At 47.0% G+C, this 15,552-nt stretch overlaps 1 protein-coding gene across 3 annotated transcripts in view; it reads right to left on the bottom strand.

Moving 5' to 3' along the window:
• LOC140115526 (phospholipid-transporting ATPase ID-like) overlaps positions 1–15,552 on the bottom strand; it is a 98,753-nt gene that overhangs the window by 72,272 nt on the left and 10,929 nt on the right. Inside the window, exon 1 of one of the 3 annotated variants that reach the window (XM_072132799.1) lies at positions 14,699–14,840. The exons of 1 other annotated variant lie outside the window; for it this stretch is intronic. The gene's annotated coding sequence lies outside the window, so the exon portion shown is untranslated. Of the gene's footprint in view, positions 1–2,170; positions 2,325–14,698; positions 14,841–15,552 lie in introns of those variants that run through there. One more of the 3 variants, XM_072132801.1, reaches the window with a different exon arrangement.

The raw sequence follows: 15,552 nt of genomic DNA, 5'->3' as shown, positions 1-15,552 counted from the left end.
AATACTGCCCCCTATGTACAGGAATATAACTACTATAATACTGCCCCTATGTACAGGAATATAACTACTATAATACTGCCCCTATGTACAGGAATATAACCACTATAATACTGCCCCCTATGTACAAGAATATAACTACTATAATACTGCCCCTATCTATAAGAATATAACTACTATAATACTGCCCCTTATGTACAGGGATATAACTACTATAATACTGCCCCCTATGTACAGGGATATAACTACTATAATACTGCCCCCTATGTACAGGGATATAACTACTATAATACTGCCCCCCTATGTACAGGAATATAACTACTAAAATACTGCCCCCTATGTACAAGAATATATCTACTATAATACTGCCCCCTATGTACAGGAATATAACTACTATAATACTGCCCCCTATGTACAAGAATATAACTACTATAATACTGCCCCCTATGTACAAGGATATAACTACTATAATACCGCCCCCTATGTACAGGAATATAACTACTATAATACCACCCCCTATGTACAAGAATATAACTACTATAATACTGCTCCCTATGTACAGGAATATAACTACTATAATACTGCCCCCAATGTACAAGAATATAACTACTATAATACTGCCCCCTATGTACAAGAATATAACTACTATAATACTGCCCCCTATGTACAAGAATATAACTACTATAATACTTCCCCTATGTACAAGAATATAACTACTATAATACTGCCCCCTATATACAAGAATATAACTACTATAATACTGCCCCCTATGTACAAGAATATAACTACTATAATACTTCCCCTATGTACAAGAATATAATTACTATAATACTTCCCCTATGTACAAGAATATAACTACTATAATACTGCCCCCTATATACAAGAATATAACTACTATAATACTGCCCCCTATGTACAAGAATATAACTACTATAATACTGCCTCCTATGTACAAGAATATAACTACTATAATACTGCCTCCTATGTACAAGTATATAACTACTATAATACTGCCCCCTATGTACAGGAATATAACTACTATAATACTGCCCCCTGTGTACAAGAATATAACTACTATAATACTGCCCCCTATGTACAAGAATATAACTACTATAATACTGCCCCCTATGTACAAGAATATAACTACTATAATACTGCCTCCTATGTACAAGAATATAACTACTATAATACTGCCCCCTATGTACAGGAATATAACTACTATAATACTGCCCCCTGTGTACAAGAATATAACTACTATAATACTGCCCCCTATGTACAAGAATATAACTACTATAATACTGCCCCCTATGTACAAGAATATAACTACTATAATACTGCCCCCTATGTACAGGAATATAACTACTATAATACTGCCCCCTATGTACAGGAATATAACTACTATAATACTGCTCCCTATGTACAGGAATATAACTACTATAATACTGCCCCCTATGTACAAGAATATAACTACTATAATACTGTCCCCTATGTACAGGAATATAACTACTATAATACTGCTCCCTATGTACAGGAATATAGCTACTATAATACTCCCCCCTATGTACAGGAATATAACTACTATAATACTGCTCCCTATGTACAGGAATATAACTACTATAATACTGCCCACTATGTACAGGAATATAACTACTATAATACTGCCCCCTATGTACAGGAATATAACTACTATAATACTGCCTCCTATGTACAGGAATATAACTACTATAATACTGCCCCCTATGTACAGGAATATAACTACTATAATACTGCCCCCTATGTATAGGAATATAACTACTATAATACTGCCTCCTATGTACAAGAATATAACTACTATAATACTGCCCCCTATGTACAAGAATATAACTACTATAATACTGCCCCTATGTACAAGAATATAACTACTATAATACTGCCCCATATGTACAGGAATATAACTACTATAATACTGCCCCCTATGTACAGGAATATAACTACTATAATACTGCCCCCTATGTACAGGAATATAACTACTATAATACTGCCCCCTATGTACAGGAATATAACTACTATAATACTGCCCCCTATGGATCTTAATAATTCTACATGCAGCTGCAGTTACTCAGTAAATATTTGGATACACCATATGTGATGTGGTTGTTCCTTTTCTCCAGTAAATCCTCCTGGAAACACTTACATGATCCCGTCCCCTGTAGCGGCAGGTGGGATTCGTCGCCCCTGCAGGACCCCATGTTTGCTGTGTGATCAGAGTAAACGCATGTGACCAGGAGTCCCCAGAGCCGCTGCCAGGACTGTACACGCTCCATATGCTGCGAGGCTCAGGCCATTTATTTGTTTACTTTCTGGATGATATAATGACACAGGAATTAACCCTTCCCGACACAAAACGCGTAGTATGAGAACTACGCACGAATATTCAGCACCAACTTTCCCCATCATTAATGCCAGTGAATTACATAAGAACAATACATTACTGGTATACTGATGGTCTATCTAGGCTTGTCATGTTAGGTACTACTACTCCTATCCTGTATATATGGGCACAGCACAGTACTACTACTCCTATCCTGTATGTATGGGCACAGCACAGTACTACTACTCCTATCCTGTATGCATGGGCACAGCACAGTACTACTACTCCTATCCTGTATGTATGGGCACAGCACAGTACTACTACTCCTATCCTGTATGTATGGGCACAGCACAGTACTACTACTCCTATCCTGTATGTATGGGCACAGCACAGTACTACTACTCCTATCCTGTATATATGGGCACAGTACAGTACTACTACTCTTATCCTCTATATATGTGTACAGCACAGTACTACTACTCCTATCCTGTATATATGGGCACAGCACGGTACTACTACTCCTATCCTGTATATATGGGCACAGCACAGTACTACTACTCCTATCCTGTATATATGGGCACAGCACAGTACTACTACTCCTATCCTGTATATATATGGGCACAGCACAGTACTACTACTCCTATCCTGTATATATGGGCACAGCACAGTACTACTACTTCTATCCTGTATATATGGACACAGCACAGTACTACTACTCCTATCCTGTATATATGGACACAGCACAGTACTACTACTTCTATCCTGTATATATGGGCACAGCACAGTACTACTACTTCTATCCTGTATATATGGGTACAGCACCGTACTACTGCTCCTATCCTGTATATATGAGCACAGCACAGTACTTCTACTCCTATCCTGTATATATGGGCACAGCACAGTACTACTACTCCTATCCTGTATATATGGGCACAGCACAGTACTACTACTCCTATCCTGTATATATAGGCACAGCACAGTACTACTACTCCTATCCTGTATATATGGACACAGCACAGTACTACTACTCCTATCCTGTATATATATGGGCACAGTACTACTACTCCTATCCTGTATATATATGGGCACAGCACAGTACTACTACTCCTATCCTGTATATATATATGGACACAGCACAGTACTACTACTCCTATCCTGTATATATATGGGCACAGCACAGTACTACTACTCCTATCCTGTATATATATGGGCACAGCACGGTACTACTACTCCTATCCTGTATATATGGGCACAGCACAGTACTACTACTCCTATCCTGTATATATGGACACAGCACAGTACTACTACTCCTATCCTGTATATATGGACACAGCACAGTACTACTACTCCTATCCTGTATATATATGGGCACAGCACAGTACTACTACTCCTATCCTGTATATATGGGCACAACACAATACTACTGCTCCTATCCTCTACATATATATGGGCACAGCACAGTACTACTACTCCTATCCTCTACATATATATGGGTACTGTACAGTTTACTTTTACGTTTGTGTATGTTAGTCTGGCGGTGTAGCAGTGCTGGCGGCGTAGCAGAGCTGGCGGTGTAGCAGTGCAGGCAGTGTAGCAGTGCTGGTGGTGTAGCAGTGCAGGCAGCTGGCGGTGTAGCAGAACTGGTGGTGTAGCAGAGCTGGCGGTGTAGCAGGGCTGGCGGTGTAGCAGGGCTGGTGGTGTAGCAGGGCTGGTGGTGTAGCAGGGCTGGCGGTGTACGAGTGCTGGCGGTGTAGCAGTGCTGGCGGTGTAGCAGAGCTGGCGGTGTAGCAGAGCTGGCGGCTTAGCAGAGCTGGCGGCGTAGCAGAGCTGGCGGCGTAGCAGAGCTGGTGGTGTAGCAGAGCTGGGGGTGTAGCAGTGCTGGCAGCTGGCAGTGTAGCAGAGCTGGCGGTGTAGCAGAGCTAGCGGTGTAGAGGAGCTGGCGGTGTAGCAGTGCTGGCGGTGTAGCAGAGCTGGCAGTGTAGAGGAGCTGGCGGTGTAGCAGTGCTGGCGGTGTAGCAGAGCTGGCGATGTAGTAGTACTGGCGGTGTAGCAGAGCTGGCGGTGTAGCAGAGCTGGCAGTGTAGCAGAGCTGGCGGTGTAGCAGAGCTGGCGGTGTAGCAGAGCTGGCGGTGTAGCAGTGCTGGCGGTGTAGCAGTGCTGGCGGTGTAGCAGAGCTGGCGGTGTAGCAGAGCTGGCAGTGTAGCAGTGCTGGCGGCTGGCGGTGTAGCAGAACTGGCGGTGTAGCAGTGCAGGCAGTGTAGCAGTGCTGGTGGTGTAGCAATGCAGGCAGCTGGCGGTGTAGCAGAGCTGGCGGTGTAGCAGTGCTGGCAGTGTAGCAGTGCTGGCGGTGTAGCAGGCTGGCGGTGTAGCAGAGCTGGAGGTGTAGTAGTGCTCGTGGTGTAGCAGTGCTGGTGGTGTAGCAATGCTGGCGGTGTAGCAGTGCTGGCGGTGTAGCAGTTCTGGAGGTGTAGCAGTGCTGTCGGTGTAGCAGTGCTGTCGGTGTATCAGTGCTCGCGGTGTAGCAGAGCTCGCGGTGTAGCAGAGCTCGCGGTGTAGCGGTGCTGGCAGTGTAGCAAGGCTGGCGGTGTAGCAGTGCTCGTGGTGTAGCAGTGCTGGCGGTGTAGCAGAGCTCGCAGTGTAGCAGTGCTCGTGGTGTAGCAGTGCTGGCGGTGTAGCAGAGCTCGCGGTGTAGCAGTGCTCGCGGTGTAGCAGTGCTCGTGGTGTAGCAGAGCTGGCGGTGTAGAGGAGCTGGCGGTGTAGCAGTGCTGGCGGTGTAGCAGAGCTGGCAGTGTAGAGGAGCTGGCGGTGTAGCAGTGCTGGCGGTGTAGCAGAGCTGGCGATGTAGTAGTACTGGCGGTGTAGCAGAGCTGGCGGTGTAGCAGAGCTGGCAGTGTAGCAGAGCTGGCAGTGTAGCAGAGCTGGCAGTGTAGCAGTGCTGGCGGTGTAGCAGTGCTGGCGGTGTAGCAGTGCTGGCGGTGTAGCAGAGCTGGCGGTGTAGCAGAGCTGGCAGTGTAGCAATGCTGGCGGCTGGCGGTGTAGCAGAGCTGGCGGTGTAGCAGTGCAGGCAGTGTAGCAGTGCTGGTGGTGTAGCAGTGCAGGCAGCTGGCGGTGTAGCAGAGCTGGCGGTGTAGCAGTGCTGGCGGTGTAGCAGTGCTGGCGGTGTAGCAGGCTGGCGGTGTAGCAGAGCTGGAGGTGTAGTAGTGCTCGTGGTGTAGCAGTGCTGGTGGTGTAGCAATGCTGGCGGTGTAGCAGTGCTCGCGGTGTAGCAGTTCTGGAGGTGTAGCAGAGCTGGCGGTGTAGCAGAGCTGGCGGTGTAGCAGAGCTGGCGGTGTAGCAGTGCTGGCGGTGTAGCAGTGCTGTCAGTGTAGCAGTGCTCGCGGTGTAGCAGAGCTCGCGGTGTAGCAGAGCTCGCGGTGTAGCGGTGCTGGCAGTGTAGCAAGGCTGGCGGTGTAGCAGTGCTCGTGGTGTAGCAGTGCTGGCGGTGTAGCAGAGCTCGCGGTGTAGCAGAGCTCGCGGTGTAGCAGTGCTCGTGGTGTAGCAGTGCTGGCGGTGTAGCAGTGCTCGCGGTGTAGCAGTGCTCGCGGTGTAGCAGAGCTGGCGGTGTAGCAGAGCTGGCGGTGTAGCAGTGCTGGCGGTGTAGCAGAGCTCGCGGTGTAGCAGTGCTCGCGGTGTAGCAGTGCAGGCGGTGTAGCAGAGCTGGCGGTGTAGCAGAGCTGGCGGTGTAGCAGAGCTGGCGGTGTAGCAGTGCTCGCGGTGTAGCAGTGCTCGCGGTGTAGCAGTTCTGGAGGTGTAGCAGTGCTGGCGGTGTAGCAGTGCTGGCGGTGTAGCAGTGCTCGCGGTGTAGCAGTGCTGGCGGTGTAGCAGTGCTGTGTTTGCAGGGGTTTGTCTTACAGCACATGTGGTTTCTGTATTTCCGTGTGTCCTGTGGTTACTATCAGGCCTGTGCTGCACTTATCTATCCAGAGAAGATCTATGTGTATATACTGTAACACCGCCATTACTGGGGAGATATAGGGGACATATATAGGGTCTATAGCAGCCAATCAGTCACAACCTCTCAGTACTGGTCAAAATACAAAACCTCATCTGATAGGCTGATGAGAGTTCCCATTGGCGGCAGCCAATCAGAGGAAAGAATTCATCTGCTATGTGCAGTAACATGGATGAAAGCCGAGCTCTGATTTGTTACTATGGGCAGCACCTTCCCTGTGTGATGGCAATGGCTTCTATGGCACAAAGTGAACAGATGCTTATGCCTTCAATGGTGCAAGACATTACATAATAACCACAATGATAGTGCCATAGGTCACTCCTAATAAACAATAATTCCAGCAGAGGGACCCCAATAAATGATAGCAATACCCCCATAGACATTGCCAGTAGATGGACCCCCCTGCATGACGCCATTGTCATTTCTGTGCTATTTACTCTCATATAGTGATTGTTTTGCAGTGAGTATCTATCAGACATTAGCAAATGTTGCACCCCCAAAATTATCCTGCACGTCCCTCCACCCATTCCAAATAGTGATGACTCGTGATAACACGGCTGTATAGGGAAACTTCAATCTGCACCTTCTCTGTACATGGGAATGTGCAGACTATATAATACCGCCATACTGTGCTCAGTGACAAAACTCTGCAATCAAATGATGAATGACGTGACTTTTTTTTTCTTGCTTCCTTCCTCCTTGTGTCACTAAACACAGCGGGATCTGATGAAACCTCTGACACCTCGCTGCCAAATTCCCCACAAACATAAAAATCAGCAGAAGAGATGTAGCCCAGGCCCCTCCTACAAAACCCCTCGCACCGCTCCAAAAATAATGGAGCAAAGTTGTAGGAAGTCAACATTTTGTAAAAAGGCAGGAGAAGAGTTGTGGAAATTTCAGAACGTGTGAGCAAAAATGTGTCCATGGTCCTGGAGTCATAATGCCTTCCCTGAATGTGAAGGTCCTCACCCCTTTAAAAATAAAAAGGGGGTGGGGGGGGGGGGTGTAGGGTAAAATAATAGATGTCAAAATTTTCAAAGACTTTTAAAGTAGAAGCCTCAGAGGCGTCAGAAATGAGAAAATGTCTGTGCAAAAAAGTGCGACATTCTCAGGTTTAGTGGTCATGACGCCTCCGGGTACAGGGACCCCCAGGTCCCCCTGATCACATGTGACAGACTTTCTGCTGCAGTCCTGGTCCCGCTGCCACTTTTGTCTCCTCAGAGTTGTTGCAATTGTCCAATGTCCTGGCGCTGGGACAACTTTCAGTCTCCACCCGATTACGAATCCCTCCGTTATATAAATCAGATATGAGCCCCCGGGGAGTCTCCGGCTCATTCATTTTCCTTCCGGTATAAAAATTGTTATTTTCGGTTAGACATAACATAATATCATTTCCCAGGATAAAAGGGTAAAAACACCTAAAAATTACAATATATGGAATAAAAAAAACACTGAAAAAGCTCTGCATGTAGAATTATCATATGGAAACATCGTCTTCCTTTTCTGCTCTATAGGTGAAGGGGACTAACTACAGCCCCAACACTCCAGGTCCATGACTTACATGACTTACTGGTTCAGCTGTTATGTCATATCTGGTGACTAGGCTTCTTGGAAGTCAGACAATGATATAGAGCTCGCTGCCTTACTTACAAGGGTCGTCACAAGTAGGCGGAGTAAGCTGGCCATGGGTCCTGGGTTGTAGGAATATTAGGGCCCTACAGGTCTGGAATCACTTCTTACATTTGATACACGAGTAAGCTTCTTGGGGAATGGAGGATGTGTCCCTTCGGCTGCTTTCAATCCATGGTTTCAGGACCTTTTTGAGGACCTTCAAAGGCCCTAAAATGGCTCTTGTGTACAAGTGTACCGAGAGCAGGAACAGATGTACTTGGATTTCATGGGGGAAGGTCATTCTCAGTATTAAATTTGGTCAGTGGTTTTATTGGCCATGGGCCCCCTGGAAGGATTGGGCCCCGGGCTCCTGCCCAAACCTCCAATATTATAATCCACTACTGGTACCAAGTTTTGAAGTTATCCCCTATCCACATGATACAGAATAACAAGCTGAGCAGTAAACGTCATTTGAAGGGGAGGAGCTGCAAACATTTCAAAAAGGGATTTTCCAAAAAGTTTACAACCTCCCCGCCCCCCACTTCCAGTTCAAGTCAATAAACACCAGATGTGCTCAGGTGGAGATGAGAGATGTATATAATACTGATCCCGTCCCGGTGACATCACACTGTGCTATGCGAGGAATGCAGCATCACTAGTCTGAACAAGACACAAGCCAACCATAGGCTGAAGGTGTAGACAGGACAACTCTCACCATAGACATGAACTAGGACCTGTACTGGCTCCAAAAACACCCCCTGAGGACAGACATTGGGGAAAAGACGGATTGGACGCGTTATATATGGGGAACAGTTCAGATAATGAATGGATTAATGCAGAAGAGAATGAGATTTGTAAAATACGTGGATTTTTTCTGCATGAAAATTAGAACATGATGCAGATTCTAAAATCCTCTTAATGGCAATTTTTTTGTTGTTGATTTGATCCAGATTTAAAGCTCCAAAGCAAATGACAATCTGCAACAAAACTGCAACTTGGACACATCATAACCCGCAACAAAGTCTAAACTGCAATTTTGTTGCAGATCTGAACATGGTGCAGATTCTAAAATCCTCGATGACATTTTTTGGGGCGAGGATCTGATCCCGATTTCAAGCTCCAAACCAAAACCAGACGACAATCTGCAACATAATTGCAGCTTAGACTTTGTTGCAGATTTGACTATGGATTTTGGTGCGAAACAATCCAACTGTGCCATAAAGTAATTTCCAGTGTTGTCACCCATGGGGCGGCTCTGTCTCTTCTCCGCTCCCTGAATCTCTTTCTATTTTCACTACATCTCTTTTTGTGTTTATGTTTCCTTCTCTGGTTTTTACTGGAAAACTTCTGTCTGCTTCCACTAAAATCTTGGCGCTTGTTCCCGTCTCTGTGCTGGGACAATATCAGAGCAACACCCACTATTCACTGCTGTGTTACTGTACACCCAGGGATGATGACACGTTGTCAGCACAGAGTACACTGGCACATCCAGCTCCAGCCTAATACACTAAGACGCTACATAAAGTCACAGTACAGGAACCTGTGTGATGTATTGGGAAACTGCTTAAATAGCCACTGGCCAAGACATTGGGGCACATTGGGGGTCATTTACTAAGGGCCCAATTCGCGTTTTCCCGACGTGTTACCCAATATATTTCCGATTTGTGCCGATTTTCCCTGTATTGCCCCCGGATTTTGGCGCACGCGATCGGATTGTGGCGCATCGGCGCCGGCATGCACGCGATGGAAATCGGGGGGCGTGGCCGAACGAAAACCCGACGGATTCGGAATAACCGCCACATTTACAAAAAAAAAATTTGTGTTGCGGGACTCGCACTTACCTTCACCAGGTATAGGCACGTGCATTCCGGCGGGCCTCGACGGACTTCAGCGCAGCAGCGACATCTGGTGGACAGCGGAGGAACTACCTTAGTGAATCGCCGGAAGACCCGAATCTACCACAGAGAACGCGCCACTGGATCGCGAATGGGCCGGGTAAGTAAATCTGCCCCATTTACTTACCCGGCCGCTGGAGTTCACAGAAAGTGCATTGTCCATCTATAATGCACTCTGCCGCTATTCACTAAGATCATGCACCCGATATCCTGCATGGGTCACTTCCCCGCTCAGGTCCATTTTCTTCCTGGTGTATTGTCTTGCGACACAATTTGAATCTCAAATCCCGTGCTCAGTCTGAATCAGTCGGATCACCTGATGGCCTGTCCCCCTAATTTGTGTCGCATGGAAACCGATTGTATACGACACAACAATCCCAGCGCAGACACCTGTTAAATACCTGTCCAGGCCATGTAATCCCTGAAAAAGGTGAACAGTCTGACAAAAGTGCTTGTGCGACCCTTAGCAAATAAGCCCCTGTATATTGGGTCCAGGGTTTGGATCTGAAAGTCGTACGCAGGATTGTATTGGCCTCCCAATACGATTAGATATACAGAAAAGTGGAAGAAATATCAATAATTGCTGTTAGAAAATGATACAAAAGTCAAGAAGATTTTCTATAAATATTACATAAGGTTCTGATCAGGTCTCCAGTCCAGATAACAGCTGTCCACAGCTCATCCACAGATGTGGATTATCTGCTCTATTACGATGAAATTTCATGCCAGAATATATTGAAGTTCTTAATTACCAGTTAAGGGTCTTATGTCCTTATAGGAACCAGATATAGCTAATGGTGCTGGACTGCGTAGGAACCCAACTCCACAGTAACACCTGGTTATAGATGTATCCTTGCCTCCAGTGTCGGACTGGCCCACCAGGGAATCAGAGGGTCCTATGGTGGGCCCAGGTTCCAACCCAAGAAGACAACCCAATATGAAGGCAACTTAGGTTAGAGGGTGGGCACCGGGCTCCCATTGTAATCTTATCTGATGGGCCGAAGGAACCACACTCTGATATTACAAGTGTTTCTAGGAGAAATATAAGGAGGAACAGCCCAAACTTTACTAAGGGTAGATCCACACTAGCTTCTAGTCTTCCATTGTTTTGCTCTGTTATGGGAGCAGAATATTTTTCAAAGAATTTAAGCAACTAAAATGTACAAAAACAGACAACTACAGTGACCAAACGATTGCATTGACTGTAAAGGAGTCTATTTTTGAGAGAAACAGCGCCACCTCTGACTATGGGTAGGATGTGGTATTGCAACTAATTTAATTTCTACACTGATTTGCTGCAAATTACAGTAAGGTGCTGTATATATAAGAGGGCAGCCGTGTTTTTCTTCCCCACAAAACCCCTTTAAAGGGATATTTACTGGGACCGATGTGTCCTCCAGCATCATCTGCTGTGATAAGTCTGGTCTAGATCTTAGAATTAGTAAATCACCTCTTTAGATAAACTGGAGAGGATTTGCAGCAAATGGAGCCACGAATTGTATAAAGCTGCTGAATCTATAAGAAAGAGGCGAGAAAAAGTGAAGTGAGGCGTTGGGCGTGGATGTGATTGAAAAATTCTTCAGTCAGAAGTTAAATATGAATGTGATCAGGGACATCGTCTGGAGAAGGCGTCTGCTCCCGTCCTGTACTGACATGTCCTGCTGTGACTCATTCACCACGTGTATCACCGGGGCGGCGCTGATACCACGGCACAACCACACGAGGCCAAAGGTCAACCTACAGTAACACTGTACAATGGGGAATCGCATAGAAAGCAATTCCCTAATGTCTGCTATCAGGATAGCTGTGCTATGTGGGCAATAGTAAAACCACATATAAAACCACACATTATACCGCACATGCGACACATCTGCCATACAGTTATTGGAAAACAGAATATTTCTAAACAAATTTCAGAAAATTGTGTAAAGTTTTGTCACAAAGTAATTGATCACACAACACACAACCAGTATGTGTGACCGCAATATACAAGTGCACAACAGTCTGTACTTTTAGGGATATTAAAATCACAGAAGATGAGTCGACCTTACATTAATACAGAAACCTGCCTTTCTATCAGAAGACACAACTTCTAGATCTTCTAGTACTGAATGTATAAAGCCACCATCGTCCATGACCCCCACAATCACATCTGTACTTTACAGTGATCCAAAGCGGAGCTCAAAGTCAGTAGGACACAGAGGTGGGAAGTGACTGATTTGCCCCCGGCTCAAGTGAGATGGTTGTTAAAATAATGATTGGCGGAAGTGTAATGTCATCCCGAGTCTTCTGCGCCACAGCTCTGGGATCAATGGGAAAAAGGTGCAATGATAGGAACAAGGTATGTATTCCTTTGTTAATTAACCATTGACTACTGTGGGGCATCACTGTGACTGCTGTCTACTTGGGCTGCTGTGACTATTGGCTCCTGTGGGACTGATGCTGTTAGTGTTGGCTCCTGTTGGGCTGCTGCTATGACTATTGACTTTTGTGGGACTGATACTGCGACTTTTGGCTCCTGTTGGGCTGGTGCTGTGAATATTGGTTCCTGTTGGGCTGGTGCTGTGACTATTGACTCCTGTTGGGCTGGTGCTGTGACTATTGGCTCCTGTTGGGCTGGTGCTGTGACTATTGGCTCCTGTTGGGCTGGTGCTGTGACTATTGGCTCCTGTTGGGCTGGTGCTGTGACTATTGGCTCCTGTTGGGCTGCTGCTATGACTATTGACTTTTGTGGGACTGATACTGCGACTTTTGGCACCTGTTGGGCTGGTGCTGTGAATATTGGTTCCTGTTGGGCTGGTGCTGTGACTATTGACTCCTGTTGGGCTGGTGCTGTGACTATTGGCTCCTGTTGGGCTGGTGCTGTGACTATTGGCTCCTGTTGGGCTGCTGCTGTGACTATTGGATCCTGTTGGGCTGGTGCTGTGACTATTGGCTCCTGTAGGGCTGCTGATGTGACTATTGGCTCCTGTGGGGCTGCTGATCTTACTATTGGCTCCTGTGGGGCTGCTGCTGTGACTATTGGCTCCTGTGGGGCTGCTGCTGTGACTATTGGCTCCTGTTGGGCTGGTGCTGTGACTATTGGCTCCTGTGGGGCTTCTGCTGCTGTGACTATTGGCTCCTGTGGGGCTGCTGCTGTAAGTATTGGCTCCTGTGGGGCTGGTGCTGTGACTATTGGTTCCTGTTGGGCTGCTGCTGTGACTATTGGCTCCTGTGGGGCTGGTGCTTTGACTATTGGCTCCTGTGGGGCTGGTGCTGTAAATATTGGTTCCTGTTGGGCTGGTGCTGTGACTATTGGCTCCTGTTGGGCTGGTGCTGTGACTATTGGCTCCTGTTGGGCTGGTGCTGTGACTATTGGCTTCTGTGGGGCTGCTGTGACTATGGGCTCCTGTGGGGCTGGTGCTGTCACTACTGGCTACTGTTGGGCTGCTGCTGTTACTATTGGCTCCTGTGGGCTGCTGATGTGACTATTGGCTCCTGTGGGGCTGGTGCTGTCACTTTTAGATCCTGTTGGGCTGGGGCTGTGACTATTGGCTCCTGTTGGGCTGGTGCTGTGACTATTGGCTCCTGTTGGGCTGGTACTATGACTATTGGCTCCTGTGGGGCTGCTGCTGTGACTATTGGCTCCTGTTGGGCTGCTGCTTTGAGTATTGGCTCCTGTTGGGCTGGTGTTGTGACTATTGGCTCCTGTGGGGTTGGTGCTGTGACTACTGGCTACTGTAGATGGCTGTGACTATTGGCTTCTGTGTGGAGGCAATGTGAACCATTTGTAGCTTCATCACACTCCAGTATATAGTATATACATAGTGAGACATGGACTATACTGTGCTTCTTTAAATTTCAGTTTCTGACCACATGTTGTAGTCTGTTACCATAGAGACACATAGGGAGAGATTTATAATTAATTCTCTACCACTTTTCAGCTTTCTATGAGCCGCCCTCTACTATGGGTGCGTCGGGAGTGGGGAGGGCGGAGGTCGGGTCGGGGTGTGAGTTCTGGCAAAGACTAGAGCCAAAAACTCTGCCAGTACCGATCTAGTCTGACTGGAGCATCTTCATGAATATGGGCGCAGGACCGTCCGTAGGGGAAATTTCTAAACGCTATCCTTGATCATTTTCCCCCATAATGCGGCACAGTAGTGGTATATGAATGGAGGTAGAGGTGTTTTTTTAACAAAAAAATTGCTACATTCTTTACTATAGGTTCATAGGCACAAGTACAATATGATCTGTATATAAGAGATAGAGGAAGATTGGAGACATTTGTTATTTGTTTTCTTTATGGCATTAAAATGTTGCAATTCTATATTTTTGCTACTTTTTGTTGTAAAAAAAACACGTCAGACCTCATGTCACTTACACATAGCAGCACATAGTGACGAATGTATAAGCACGGCGCCTTGTGCGAGTTTGGATTTAAAAACTGCGACTTCTTAAAAAGTCTTATAAATTGTCGCAAAGTCGCTGCAGCCCAAACCAACCTTCCCCGATTGGTTGTTGGAATTTAAAATTAATAAATATAAAATATGCCCAATAATTATAAGAAACGTACAAAGCCACAATAATAAATCTGACCCCAGGACTGTGACAATAAGCATAAATGCCCCCAAATGAATATGTCACATACACATAATGGTATAAGAAGTCATTATTACACGTGTGTCACATGCATGTTCTCTCCTATTGTCCCCTGAGATACAAGGTTCCGGATACATTGTATCTCCTGTCATAGAGGCGCTGGATGTACACAGCAGCACGTGTACTACTACCCCCACCAGGGTCTTATCTACCCCCTCCCCTAGGAATGTGACTGACAGACTGATATGCAGAGCCCCCTACAGCAGGGCACCTTACCCAGTGTGTGGGCTTCAGGCGGTCCCTTGGTCCCCCATGTCCCAGGCTGAGGCTCTGGTGCTGGAGAGGGTCCAGGCTGAGGCTGCTTCCTGCAGATACTGACTGTGTGTGAATGGCTGAGCTGCACTCAGTAAACAGCCTGAGGAAGTTACAACACTCAGACCATCCCACTGAGAGCTCACCGGGAATACCCAGTACAGGAGGGAGGGAGGGGCACACCCAGGACACCCCAATAATATACACACACAGACCATCCCACTGAGAGCTCACCGGGAATACCCAGTACAGGAGGGAGGGAGGAGCACACCCAGGACACCCCAATAATATACACACACAGACCATCCCACTGAGAGCACACCGGGAATACCCAGTACAGGAGGGAGGGAGGAGCACACCCAGGACACCCCAATAATATACACACAGACCATCCCACTGAGAGCTCACCGGGAATACCCAGTACAGGAGGGAGGGAGGGGCACACCCAGGACACCCCAATAATATACACACAGAGCATCCCACTGAGAGCACACCGGGAATACCCAGTACAGGAGGGAGGGAGGGGCACACCCAGGACACCCCAATAATATACACACAGAGCATCCCACTGAGAGCACACCGGGAATACCCAGTACAGGAGGGAGGCAGGAGCACACCCAGGACACCCCAATAATATACACACACAGACCATCCCACTGAGAGCTCACCGGGAATACCCAGTACAGGAGGGAGGGACACACCCAGGACACCCCAATAATATACACACTCAGACCATCCCACTGAGAGCACACCGGGAATACCCAGTACAGGAGGGAGGAGCACACCCAGGACACCCCAATAATATACACACTCAGACC

Source organism: Engystomops pustulosus, chromosome 1, assembly GCF_040894005.1.
Source record: "Engystomops pustulosus chromosome 1, aEngPut4.maternal, whole genome shotgun sequence".
Taxonomy (NCBI): Eukaryota; Metazoa; Chordata; class Amphibia; order Anura; family Leptodactylidae; genus Engystomops; species Engystomops pustulosus.
This window is presented reverse-complemented; position numbering and strand designations above follow the sequence as displayed.